Raw genomic sequence first — 14,552 nt, 5'->3', positions numbered from 1 at the left:
GCCTCAAAGCAGGACTGGGAGGATGTACATATGTGAGATGTAGCTGTGTCTCATCTTCTTCCACTCCTTCTTCACGGAGGACTTAAGGTCGGCAATGTTCCTGTGTCTAACTCGGCATGATTTGGAATCCACTAGTCACCAGATGCTGTAGTCCAAAGGGTTTAAGCTTTTTTTCTGCCTTACAGGTCTGCAAAGAATTGACTGTGTTAGATGGCACACCATCCTACCGGAAAACATTAGATGATTTGACCGACTTCTTTGGAATTTATTAAATCACTTTGGACATCAAGATTGCCAATTAGTCAGTTGCAGTATGTATGTACACAATATCCAACCAAATGGGTGCGCTTTGGTCCTCTGTTGATGCCACCACACCCAATATCATCACGTTAGCTGAGTATTTGGTCTTGGTGATGTAGAGAACCTTGTTCGATTTGGAGGTTTGTACAGTGTTTTTGATCGTTTGAGTATCCAAAGTTGCGGAAAATTTAACTTTTTGCTAAATCCAGAATTTTATAAAAATTGGCAAATATCTTGTGTTAGCACATTCTTATTTTTGATCAGTATTATTTTGCGAATTAATCCTTTGTTCTTCATTTTCTCTTTGTCAAATTTTTTTCAATAGAGAAGGATTATTATCATTGGTAAAATAATAATTTATTAGTAGAATGATAATTTACGCAAAGTGCTAAGTGCTCAACTATGTGCCAAGGTCGAAAACATCGTCGAATGGTTAAATCTGGAGCTAAATATTTCTGACCACAAGAAAAATGCCAATGTTGTTGAGTCTGCCTTCAGGAATAATGTTTCAGTCACAGCCTTGACATAAATAGTTTCAGCATTGATCAAAGCAAACACCGCTGACATAAGGAAGATTGATTTAAGTTATGCTCAAGCCTACAAATATATTATTGAACCCGTTACTGAAGAACAATATTGAAAAACAAATTAGAAGTTCCTGGTAACCTCCATTCATTATAGATGGAGAACTCATGGAAACTCTTGAAAATCTAATTGCTCGTAAGAAACATTACCCATACTTGTTTTTGGAAATTGGAGTAAAATTACTTGGTGTTCCGCATTACAACACAAAACAATAGATTTACTCACCTAGATGATTGCAAAGACTACTTTTAAATTATTGTGTGATTGGAACGTACAAAAAATGTAAGGGGAATGGGGTTTGACACAACAGCATCGAACACTGGGAAACTATCTGCGGCTTGCATATCTATTCAAAAATTGTTGAAGAGAGAGTTGTTGTGGTTTGCTTGTATACATCATATTGGGGGAAAGATTGAATTCTTGTCTTGCATTAAAAAGTCCTGAAGTTTCTTTATTTGGAAATACAAAAAAAAAAAAAATGATATTTTCACTCTGCAGGTAAGCATTGGAGTTGGACTATTCTAGAGGGATATAAAAGAATAAATTTAGCTCACACTCGTTTATCTTGGTGAAACACCTAAAAAATGCAAAGACCTTCACAATGCTCGGTGGATGAAAAAAAAACCTATACTCAATTAAAATTATACGACTATGAGGTCGAATTCATTTATTGCCTCTAGAAACAGTTTCTTAACCTGAACATTTGGAAAAATTAAAACAATTTGTATATTGTTATATTCCTTGGTGTATAGCTCCCAAATTTGCAACTTCTGCCCCTATAAATGATTGAAATTTAATTTATACCATACTAGACATTAATAATGTACAAACTACTTTGTCAGGAGCCACTATCAAAGCAATGGGGTTGCATATGTTGTATTTGTCAGAAGAATTGGGTCCATTAGCATTGCTTAGTGAATAAATCGATGAAGTGGGAAAAATGAGGAGAACCAAAATTTCCGCTAGTACCTAAAAAAAAATACAACTCATTTGTCAGAATTCATTGGGTTAGATAGTTGAGCATTATTTCGAATATTAAATATCAGCTCGGATTTTTTAAAGACACCTGTATCTAAATGGAAATCAAATAGTAGTTATATGAATATAAACTCCACCGTTGTAAATGATGCTGCAGAGAGGGGAGTTAAGCTTTGCAATGAATGACTATGTAGGCACATCAAAAATCGAGAAAAACTTTCAAAACATACTACAAGTAGTTGATAATAGTAATAGTCGTGGTCGCATACCAAACCACCGAAAAAATCAATCAGATAATAAAAGATTGTATCTAATTCTATGTGATTAAAACCTATATTTAAAAATACCTATATATATTAATGATTCAGATTTGTTAAACAATATATGTAGGTCTATGTTATGAAATAAAATGAAAATAATCCAATATGTTTATTCCAAATGTGCCAACGTAAGATATAAATCAATCCTCCACCTCATTTTGAAGAGTTATTATAAAGGTTAAGTCTCAAGACCAGAATAAGGCCAATCACATCCCGTAAATTTTTGTAAAAAAAAAAAAAAAAAAAAAAAAAAAAAAAAAAAATGGGCCAGAACGATCACCCTAACAGGAATAAAAACAAAATTTGGTTATTTTTGTTTAAGTTGTAGTTTGTTTGCGTAATGAAACATCGTGCCTAATAATAACGGGGATAAAATCCTAATTAAGTGCTTCTGCAAGTTTAGGATTCCACTGTGGTTAACCACCACAGGGTAAGATGTTGTATTGGACACTCATGAATATTGAATTACATTCATTATATGACACGAAAAAAATAGGGGACAAGCTATTTGGAGATTTGCTACAGATATATGTACTTAGGTATATTGAATACTTACCGGGTGGTCCATTGAAATCTGAACCCTTACTAATTCAATAATTAATGAAGGTTGAGTAATTGAAATTGATTCATACTTCAAAATATTAAAGCATACATAATTAGTCGCAAAAAAAAAAACATGAGCTCTCTATATCTCGTACATGTCGAGAAAAGGACATTTGACCGCGATCGACGAATTTCCATTCGCGCACTTCTGCAAGACCCCCGTCTATGCCTCCGAAAGTAGGAAGGAAGAAAGGCTCTCTCAAAAAGTTCAAAATGGACCCTGAAGGAGATAAAGAAAATAGCCAAGCTAATCCCTTCAAGTCCGTAAGGGCCCATCCAAGATATCTCGGGTTTCACACCAGACTGTCCAAAGAGCTATCAAAAAAGTGGGTAGAAAGAGCCTTGTGAGAGTGGATAGGCTCCTTTTGACACAAGATATGAAAGAAACCCATTGTCATGGTTGCAATTATCATTTGAAGGAGTCTTTTGAACTCTTTTTGAAACTTTTCTCCCCTCTACAGCCATTTTCAGCGAGCATTGGGACGCAATTACAGCGGACTACATTCACAGCGAGTCCTAGGCCTTCCTCAACTCCCTGGAAGCCATCATAGTCGCTAAGGGAAGGCTACATTAATGATTGAATGAGCTCAGACATATTTATATAGATTATACAGATATATTTATAGTATCAATTTTGTTGAAATTCTATTGTTAATTAATATCTTATATATCTTGTTGAAGTTTCTAATTCAAAGTGTTCAGATTTTAATGGACCACTCGGTATAACCACAATATCCAAACGTATAATTTTGCATCATCTTCCTAATAAGGTATAATTACATATTTTTATTCAATTAACATATAATATATTATGTACACATTTAATAGTATTTATAAGATTGTATTTTGTACCCAGATATAATTTATTTATTGAAGTGGAATAGTCTTTACGTTTTTGTACAACTAGGACTTAAGTCTTTATTTTTATTTTGCATTTGATATTATTCTACAAAATTTTAATTACTCATGCATACTACTAAAACAATTATGGCTAATGGTTGTTTTTGGTGTTGAAAATATTATGGATGTACATATACATAGAATGTTTATACAAATACCCTTGAAGGGTATTCAAGTCCAAATCATTACTTCATGATAGGAGTTGTAAAACTGCATTAATTAATTGATGATAAGGATTCACTCCAGTCACAATGACCACGTCGAGCTTTTATATTTACTCGCAACCTCGACTTACAAAAGGGAACACAACCTTTCTTTCGAAAAGAAGCAGAAAAAAGGTCCAAAATCAGTTGATAGTTTAATAATTCTTCGCAACTAGGAAGTTATTATTCAATAAACAGGGGCATCTGCAGGCAGTGGGCTGGAGGGACTGTAGCTCCCCAAGTTAAGGCATTTTTGGCTTTAATATAATTTTTTTTTCTTCATTTGGGCAAATTATGGAGCAAAGCAAAAAATTTAATTTAAAGTTGTAGGAAGTAAATAACATCTAATCATTTTTTAGTGGAACTTGGAACCTCCCTGGAATGTTTATCCTTCAAGAAATAAGGATGCTCTTATGGCAACCCCTGATATGAAATATAATCGAATTTCAGAAGATGTGGTTCGTGCTAGTTGTAATATGGTTTGGAAGAGATTGGTTGCTATAAAAAAGGCCAAAGGTGGCCAAATTGAATAAATTCATATTATAAATATTTTTAAATTATATGTTTCAAAAGATTTCAATAAAATTGTACTTATAGTTTTTGATTTAGAGTTAATTATTTATGGGACAATTTTAAAGAGCAACCCTGTATAGTCTATCTATTCGTGATGGAACAATAAATCGGAATGGGGTGTTTTTTCTGGAATCCGAATCAGGATCGGCATTGGGGAAATAATGTTTAATGTGAGATTTGGATTCTTATTTATTACTTAATTATTATTAAACTTATGGTCCAACATTCTCAAAATAGAAAAGTCCAGGGGATTTAAATCAGGTGAAGAGGAATATAAGATATAAACTTGTCTCAAAAATACTTGATTTTTTCTTTATACCAGTTTTGAACTAAGTGGGCATCATAAGGTGGAGCTGAATCCTGAGTTAAGCAAACTTCTTGACGTGGAAATACTGTTACAATCCAGGGCTTCACGTTTGTTTTCAAAAAGTCTAAATAAACTATTTGATTGATTTTTACACCATCAGAAATTCGGAATATAGATGATTTTGCCCGGTTTGAAGGCGCAGCAACCCAAACTTAAAAGCTTAAAAGCAAACAAATTAATCAAATTTACCCAATCTTTATTGAAAATTGCAAAATTTACAAACAATTCCCAGAAAAAATATTTTTACAGCGACAAAAAGTTCTGCCTATAAAATCTATTTTTAACAGATTCAAGTGATTTCATAAAATTTTTGGGTACAGAAAATCCCAGTTCACTATTAGTTTTGATAAGATTGCTCTACAAAAGTGAGATTGTGGTATATTCAAATAATCATTTGTGTTTTTTTTATTTATATATATTGTCTGAATCTTCCAAGCCGACAAAATGGAAGTCAAAATAGTTCTTGTGCTGGGAATGCTTTCATGAGCATAAAACGGCGTTTATTTGATTAATTCATGCCACCTTTTCTCCAATAAGAATTTAAAAAAAGGCCGAATATCAATTGTTAGTTAGTCTATTCTTCACAACTGTACAATTATTACACAATAATTTAATTTAAAATGATTAACAGTATATAAATGATTAAAGGAAGTTTTTTTCTGAGAGCAACTCTTTTTCTTCTTCCGATATAATTTATATATATATATATATGCTGTTAGACGTGTACAGATACGATTGAAGTGGTAACTAGCCTTAAGTTTCTCATCTACGCAATCAGCAAGCAATGAAGTTCCTTGACATTACAATCTAAATGAGGATGAGAGCCAGAGAAAACTTATGTAGGAACTCTTTCCGAACTATCAGGAAGACTTATACAAGGACATGACAAATAAACATTGAATAGATGAGATAGATTCCCAAACAAAAAGTTTGAGTTGAATGATAACTTTTGTTTGTTTATATCTAATAATGTTCAAATACTAAGATAAAATAGCATTATGTACCAAACTCTACCGTCCTTCTGTAGACTTCCTTAGAAACGTTATTTTCAAAATGAGCCTAAAGCAAATAGTTTAAGTACAAAAAAAATGGAATATAAAGCCCTGTAGATATTCTTATAAAACTACCCATTAATTTAATTCTATAGTGAAAATAGTTGATTAAATTACTTGAAAAACTCTTGAGCCTTGTGTTGGAGTTCAAATAGCACGTTTGGAGGCATTGATCTACAACTTCCTACTATTTATGTCTTTTGGAAAAGTAAACATTTTCATGGAAGAGAAACCTGGATACTTTTTATTTGTAGCTGATAATTTTTATAATACACTGCTCTACACATTTGACATTTCCATTATGAAAAATATATTGAAATTATCGGCTGAATTAGGGATCAATATTGGAGTAATTCTTGCCAATGTTCTTGTTTATTTCATTGCAGCAGTCTAAAAGATCAACTAATATTAATCTTTGGTGTGTGCAAAACACAATTGCGGAAGTTACAAGGGAATTTACATAGCCAATACTGTTTTCAGAATTATGAAGGTTAATTATGAGACTGGTAAGACTGAACGAGCTCGCTCTCCATTGCCGAATACCTCCTTGATGGAGCCCATCAGGCTGGCCTTGGTGCTATGGGGATGTCTGTTGGTATGTCTCTCGACATAGCCCCAGACAAAATAGTCCAAAGGATTAAGGTCAGGAGAGTTAGGAAGCCACAAATCCTTGGTTACGACGTCATAACAGTTCTCGGTTAACCACTGCATGGAGATTTTGGACACATGGCAGGGTGCTGAGCCCTGTTGCCACCCCCAGGGCCTGTCTCCGGCCACCCCTTGGATCCAGGACAGAACCACCTTCTCTATAACATCCAGGTAGACCTCTGTATTGACCTTTAGACCCGTTTCAAACAAAATTAAATTATTACTGGGTAATAAGTTTGATACGTAATAGTTATGTGCTTTTCAGAGTAGTTAATTCACATTTACATGAATATTAATATCAGGGGCCTCTGCAGGGGTGGATGCTTTAGGATCATCGTTTATTAGAAAAGACATCATCCCTGGAGGATACCATGTTTTCTTTACTCTAACGAAATCTCTTAATTTACTTTATTAATTTTATTTGACGTGATTTTTCATTTGTTATTTATCTGCCACCTATTTATACAAAGTTTATAGATCAGCTCTGGAGGAGCCGATAATTTGTCTTATGTTTTTTATTTATTCGGAAGTCATTAGTTATAACTCATATAAACTAAATATTTTAATAAGATGATTTTAGAGCCTTCATTTTGTAAAATAACGATTACATATGCTTTAATGATTAAAATATGAAGATACATAACGTCATAGGACATAACTGATTCTAAAATTTGTGAAGATTCAAGGCAATGTTTTTCATATATAGGTACAATAACCTCTTTCTATATCCACTTTTTATCAATTACTTCTTCTTTTCTTATATAATTAATTAATTTCCCCAAATTTGGGTACATACTTGTAATAGAGTATTTTAATGCCCCATTTTTAGGGGTAGCATAAATAATGTATAAGAGCAGATTATGTGTATTTCTACTAAAGTTACTTTTTTTCCAAAAGTCTATTTGGTATTGTATTTTATTAAAAAAAAAATGAAAGTAACTAATTTCACATAGAAAAAACATACAAAGACTATAGTGAAATGATCATTTAGTAATTGTGCAATGTAACACTTTTAATTTAATAAATGATCATTAAATTTTAAGTAATATCGACTTTTTGTAGCTCAGAATCATCTGTTAAGAGTGTTACCTATGTGTAACATTAGTACAAGTCTAAACCTAAAGTTTATGAGGCTAAAGTAGAACTGATGTCTCATGCCTCCAATTTCTTAATAGGTGGTTTTTTGGTGGATGTTTTCTGTAACAATGGATACAATTATCAAGGAGCAAGATAATGTAACGTGGATAATGAAATCAAAATGTGAAAACGGTCACTGTGTCAGTAGTAACTTCTTGGATATAATTACTTTAAATGCTTAGTTTGTTCAGCGAAAATCAACCCTTGGAAATTAATAGCCAAGTACATTCGTCAAAGAAGTGAGCCTTTTAAAAAATATAAACCACAAAATTAATAGATTCAATCAAATTAAAAGTGATCACTTATTTAGTTCCTTAGAGTTACATATATATGAAATAAATATATTAAATAAAAAATAGAGTAATTATTTAAATGGTCAGTATTCAGATATACACATAATTACTACATTTTTTGTGATTATTATTCTCTAATTGAATAGGTATGTAACATTATTCAATGTAATCTTTTTTTTATAATAGTAAACACATAATCCTTACACAAATCCTTAAATGGAGGAAACAATTATTATTTAGTTAAGCCTTTATCGAACATTCCTTCAGTTAATCATCCATCAATATCACTCTTAGGTCAAGAAGTAATTCATGAATTGATTAAAGTCCTATATTATATTCATTCATGTGAGACTTGAAAGATCCCAATACAAAACGATATGAGCTCTTTCAATTCTTTGTGAGTCAGTCCTTGTTCATTAAAAAACATAGTCTGAGAGTTGAACTTCTTTACAATCATCATCTAAAATATTAAATGAGGATGAGAGCCAGTCAAACCTCGTTTAGGAGTCCTTAACAAATAAAGGGGCAAGGAGACGAATATATGGATTCCTCTTGGCAAACAAACGTTGTTCATGAATACATGAGATAGATTCACAAGTAAAAAGTCGTTTAGTCGAATAATTAATTTGATTATTACCTATAATCTTTTATCAAGTTAAGCAGTTTCTTTGCTACGTAGATATACAAAAGATGATTGTTTATGTCAACATATGTATTTTCTGAAAAGACGTGCACTTTCCATGTATATTATAGTGCTCCAGACTAAGGCCAACTGAGATGAATCCAAAAAAAAAGAGATGCACCTTCATGAGCCATTTAATGTTTATTTTTGTGAAATTTTTTAATAAAATCAGTTAAGAAATAAAGCCACAGCAGGATTTTACTTGTTTTTCTTCGCATTCGAACGTTTAAATGGATAATTAAATTATCACCTAATATATGCTTACATATTTAAGAGTATTAATTTAGGGGCTCATGAACATTTAAGATGGGTATGAGTGTTAATTAATTATTATTCTTTTGTCAAGGTCATATACTTATTTGTTGGGTAGCAACTCTCCTTCATGACAGACCCATAAATCCATAAATTTCAATATCAGATTCAAACGTAAATACCTACAGACTTGACTAGGAAACTGTAGAAAATTATTTGATAATATCATTGGCACAGAGTGGATTCATTCGTATAATATAAAATAAAGAGACGTGATCCCTATCTTTTAAATAAATGGATTTTTTAAATTAATTTTTACTCACAAAAAGCCCTTCATTTCAATTTCACAGAAGAAGAGAATCAAATCTGATAATTATTGAGTAACGGAAAATACTTTTATAATTCTAATATTGGGTTGCAATTAGAATAATTTATCGTCGAGTTTTTATTTTTGTAATTGCTCATTAATAAATAGATCGGGGGAAAAGTAATTTCGTATTTCCTGCCTTTTTTTAAACTAAGTATATCTTGTTCATTATTGGTCACTTCGAATCATACGATAAAACAGTATAAAGGTACGAGAGTATTCTACAAACTCTTTTAGTATAGTACTGTGCTTGGCCGGTTCAGTAGGGAATGATCGTGCGCCGAGTATGGAGGTCTCAAGGAAGATATTCGCCATATTTTACATTTTTAATACCTAAAAGGGGAAATGCATCGATAACGAGCAAGAAAATTTGCGATCTATACGTGGCCGATACTCTTTCGGTTCGTGTTGCACAACAGCGGTTCGAGCAATTTCATTCTGTTGTAGTAGAGAGGAATGATGCTACACGCACTGGCAGACCTATCATCTAAAATGTCGATATAATCATGGAAAATTTCGAGATAGACCATCATGTTAACAGCCTTAGCATCGCACAGGAGTTAAACATCGATCATATTACCGTTTTGAACAATTTTAAAAAGGCTGGATGGAAAAAAAAAAAAAAAAGAACTCGAATAGGAGAGTAATCATGTTTCAGCAAGGCAACAACAGGCTGCAAACATCTTTGAGGATACGCCAGAAGCTCCATTTGCTAGGAGTTTACAGTCCGGACCTGGCACCAAGTGACTACTACCTATTCCTTTCTATGACCAACGCACCTGGGGGAGGGGGAGTAAAAATCGAGCTCAATCGAGACCTGTGAAAATTGATTCTCGTTGGCAACAAGTTGTCGAACAGAACAGGGCATGCTTGACTTAAATAGATTAAATAGAATGATTGTAACACTTCTAATAAAGCATTGAAATAAAGTGAAAAATACAAAATTACTTTTTCCTTTAACTTAATATTTTATAGTACCTCCAACATCCATTTTTTGTAGTTAATTAATTATTTTATTCCTTTCAAAAATGCTCAACTTTTAATCATTTTTCCCGGCATTAATTCACTTACACAGTAATTTTTCTTGTCTCTTGCTTGTTTTCTGCACCTCCTCCCATTATTAATGTTCAGAAGGACGATCAGCTTTTTGAAATAAACAAATATGCAATGTATTCAATAATATATGAACAGAGTTAAGGCCTTTCATCTCATAGCTATCAGCAGGATCTCACAATTAATAAAAAAAATATTCGCATATTTATCATCATAAGTGACCATAGAGCAAAAAAAAAAAAAAAAAAAAAACACCAATAAACTAGATTTATATGTTACCCAAAGGCAAGTTACCAAATATATCGTGCGTGTACACGTATGAGTGTATTTATACATTTAACAAGAATTAATTATTCTCTTCTGCAATTGTTATTTAATAGAATTTTTTTTAATGACGTTATTTATTTAGAGAAGTTACATACAAATATATATATATGTTTAATTATACATTCTAGTTTAAAATTAATTCCCGTAACCAAATTCAGACCTCCTTAAAGCTGCTTATATATTATGAATTGTTAGCAATCCATTTTCAACAAAAAGTTCGTTTTATAAAATTCGATAGTAAATAAATAAACAAAACAAGGTCACAAAATTGTTAAAAATTTCTAAAAAAATCAATAATAAATAAGTAAAACAATAATTATTCTGTAGATCCGGAATTCCTTTTTAATTTCTTATAATTGTGCATTAAACGGCGGAAGAATTTTAAGTTTTTATCTGATAATGAGTCGTAGTAGTGTAATATGTCCCCAGCATAGTTCCATGAAGACTGATGCGACCTTGGAATCCTAACAGAGAAGGCAGAATATTGGGTTGCAGCTACAATTAGAATAGCTCTGATTTCTTCGACTCTGATTGGCTCCACTACTGCCAACTTCTCTGCAATCATGATTTTACAGCTTGATAAGACACACTCAATAGCTTTTGTTTTTTGTTGGTGGACTTTGAATTTTTCCTCAAATATTGACACTTTTTTACATAGAGCAATGAGCTATTCTAAGTCATTCAAAGGGATCCATTCACCCAGAGGGAGAATAACTGTCTTTGTTTTGTTAATCTACAAACCAGTCCTTTTTTCATCCTTCTTGAAATCATTAATTAAAACTAACATCCTCCTTGTTAATTGGTTTTCTGACTTTGCCTCCAATATCGTCAGCATACACATCAATAATATCCTTTTGACATTCAAAAATCAACTCCAAAACCCCTAAACTTATTTCATATGGTATCCCCAAGATCTTTAATGCCTCCAGCGAAAAGTAATATAAAGGAACTATTTATTTAAAAAGTTCTAGTAATGAGGTTGTGTGGCTTGTGTCTATCCAGATGTTAAGTAATCCATGTTCTACCATGTCAGTTACTCATTTTTCTTCTTTACGATAACATTCCCCCGTTTTCTTTTAATCAGGAACAAAAACTTTGTGCACTTTTCTGTATTTTGTTCAATTTTAATGGTAAAATAGACAACGCGTTATAAATGATATCAGAATAAGAGTTTCTCTAACAAAATATCATTTATATATATATACACTTAAACATATACAAACAGGATAGATGTGGGGTTACCTGCATTTAGGCAAAAAGAAAATCGTAGTTTATTGTTGCTATTTTTTTTTTTGCTCTATAATCAATAATGAATAATTGCCTAATATGTATTTATTAATCGTGATATCTCGCTCGTAGGTATGAGATGAACCTTCATGATAGCTAAGCTACTCTCTCTTCCCAAACATTCTTCAAATTGTCCGGATTATCATGTTGATTTCCATTTTTTTTAAATTATTTTTAATTTCATATACATTTATTTTATCGTGCTTTTTAAGACAATTTACACCAAGGATAGGCATCGATTCTTACTTCAGAGGGAGATGTTAACACACACACGACTTATTAAATACTGAACAAAAAAGAAAAAAGAGCACACGGCCGCAAAAACTTTTTTTCTTTCCTAATTTTTAAAGGTATTTCTTTTATTACGAACAGCTCAACTCTACTAATGACTAATCACCTAATATTTTTATTAGTAGCGTTGATATCTTGCTCGTAGCTCTATCATAAAATGCCATGATAGCTAAGCTTTTCTCATGCCAAACATTCTTCAAGTTGTCAGGGTGACCACAACTATTTTTAGTTTTTTTAACGTACTGACATTTCATATTATTTGAACAAACATTCTTCAAATTTTCAGGATTATCATATTGATTTTTATTTTTTTAAAATTATTTTTAATTTCATATACATTTATTTTATCATGCTTTTTAAGACAATTTACACCAAGGATGGGCCAATCTCTGTGCATTGGTACAATTTGGTTCCTCTTTGTGACACAAGTAGGAACAGATTGAGAAGCGTCATGGTCACAAGACTCTTTGAACGATTAAAATCATACCTAAACCTCTTTATAAGAGTCCAACTGGACTTGGCTCAATGCAATACGTAAGAATGGTGTATTTTAAGATGATGATGATGATGTGAGAGCGTTGCAAACAATGTCTGTATTAATCCTCAGAGGATCTGTGTAGTCTCTTCTGTCACTTCATCTTCCATTTATGATATGTCAAGATAAGGGTTTTATGATAGTCTCTTGATAAGTATATACTTACATATATATATATATACAAATATATTTATGTATGGATAGAGGAGGAATACACGACAAGAATCAAGGTTTGAGTATGGGTCTTCAGTTGTGTTGGATTGGTCATAGGAATCCATTCTTAATCAGTCTTTTCCCCCCTCACCTTTCAGTCTTTTTTCTAATTGGTATGGTCTTTTTCAACATTCATTAGTCCTATAGCATGCTAGAGTCCCAACCCCTTGGATCACTACGACCCACCCTTTTACCCCAAGCCATCTACCCTCTGAACATTCTTCCCTGCAGCATTTTGCCCCTTTTTAAATAAATAGCAACCATATGACCAAACATTCAATCTTTTAACAGCCATGTACACGTAATTATTAATAGTAGAAGAAGAAGATTATATTTTTTCCTACTCTTTGCTCATTTGCCTAAAATTGTCAGCTGCCATAACGTCTATTTGTGGGCTAAATTTAATTATTTATCCTAATTAGCCAATACTATTTAATTGCAATATATTGTATTGTAATAATAGATCCAATTCGAGCAAAAAGATCATGCATCTTTTTTTCAAGAACTAACTCCTCAGTTACAAGAAGATACTGTCTCAACAACACACTGATATCTTATATTATATTGCTGACTATATTTTAAACCAAATTAAGACATATCAGTCTGTCTGTTGGGACTATCTTAGTTTAGTTAATTTCGACACTAGTGATATTGGTCCATATTCAAAACTCCTTAATCAGCCAATTTTAATACCGCTGAATCAAGGAAGTCTTCAAAAATATATTTATTACAGCCGAGAAGCGACCTTATTAAAACTCAAAAATTTAATGATTTCAGAAATATAACCAAATCCTGGAAGATTTGATTAAAAAAGAAATCTCTAGACGATTGTCCTAATATTAAGACAAAAATTATTCGAAAATATTACCAAGTTCGTGTTAAGATGCACGCAAAACTTTCTCGAAAGAGACAAACAGAGGAAGGAGGCATGATGAATAATTTTTGGGATGGCAAAAGTGCAATTATGCATGAAATTATGCAACACATGTCTTGATTATTGACTATATTTAATTATAAAAATGTATTATCTACTAATATTATTATTTTAGTTTATAATGTAAAATTCCCTTCAGTATTTAATATTTAAAAAGTAAATTCGGTTCTTTTTTAACTTTAAATTTATTTAAAATAAATAATTATGAATAGATTTCTTTAATAAAGATAATAAAACAAAATATTAATAACTGTTCTATAAAAATAAACATTTTATTTCATGAATCATAAGAGAATAAAAACTTTATATATGTTGGTACAATAGCCGTAGATGAAGACATTATTTCTTCCCCATATGTTTTTGTGATTGTTGATGATTTTTTGTCAGTCCGTTATTTCCCTTGAGTCCTTTCAGATAACTTAATGGCAAAATTTGCATTCTTTTCTATATAGAAAATTTTATATACATAGTAAAGTTGCGATGTCTGTACGAGTTGCAACTTGTATAAGAACATTACACAAGTTGAAATTTCTTCATTTTAAAATGTATTACTTAATAAAAATATTGGTCTTTCTAATTAGCAAGTATTCAGTATTATTATCATGTCATTTTGGCATATTAAATTATATTATGTATTTATGTATAATATAAC

This window comes from Lepeophtheirus salmonis, chromosome 10, assembly GCF_016086655.4.
Source record: "Lepeophtheirus salmonis chromosome 10, UVic_Lsal_1.4, whole genome shotgun sequence".
In the NCBI taxonomy this organism is placed as follows: domain Eukaryota; kingdom Metazoa; phylum Arthropoda; class Copepoda; order Siphonostomatoida; family Caligidae; genus Lepeophtheirus; species Lepeophtheirus salmonis.
Note: the sequence above shows the minus strand (reverse complement) of the source record.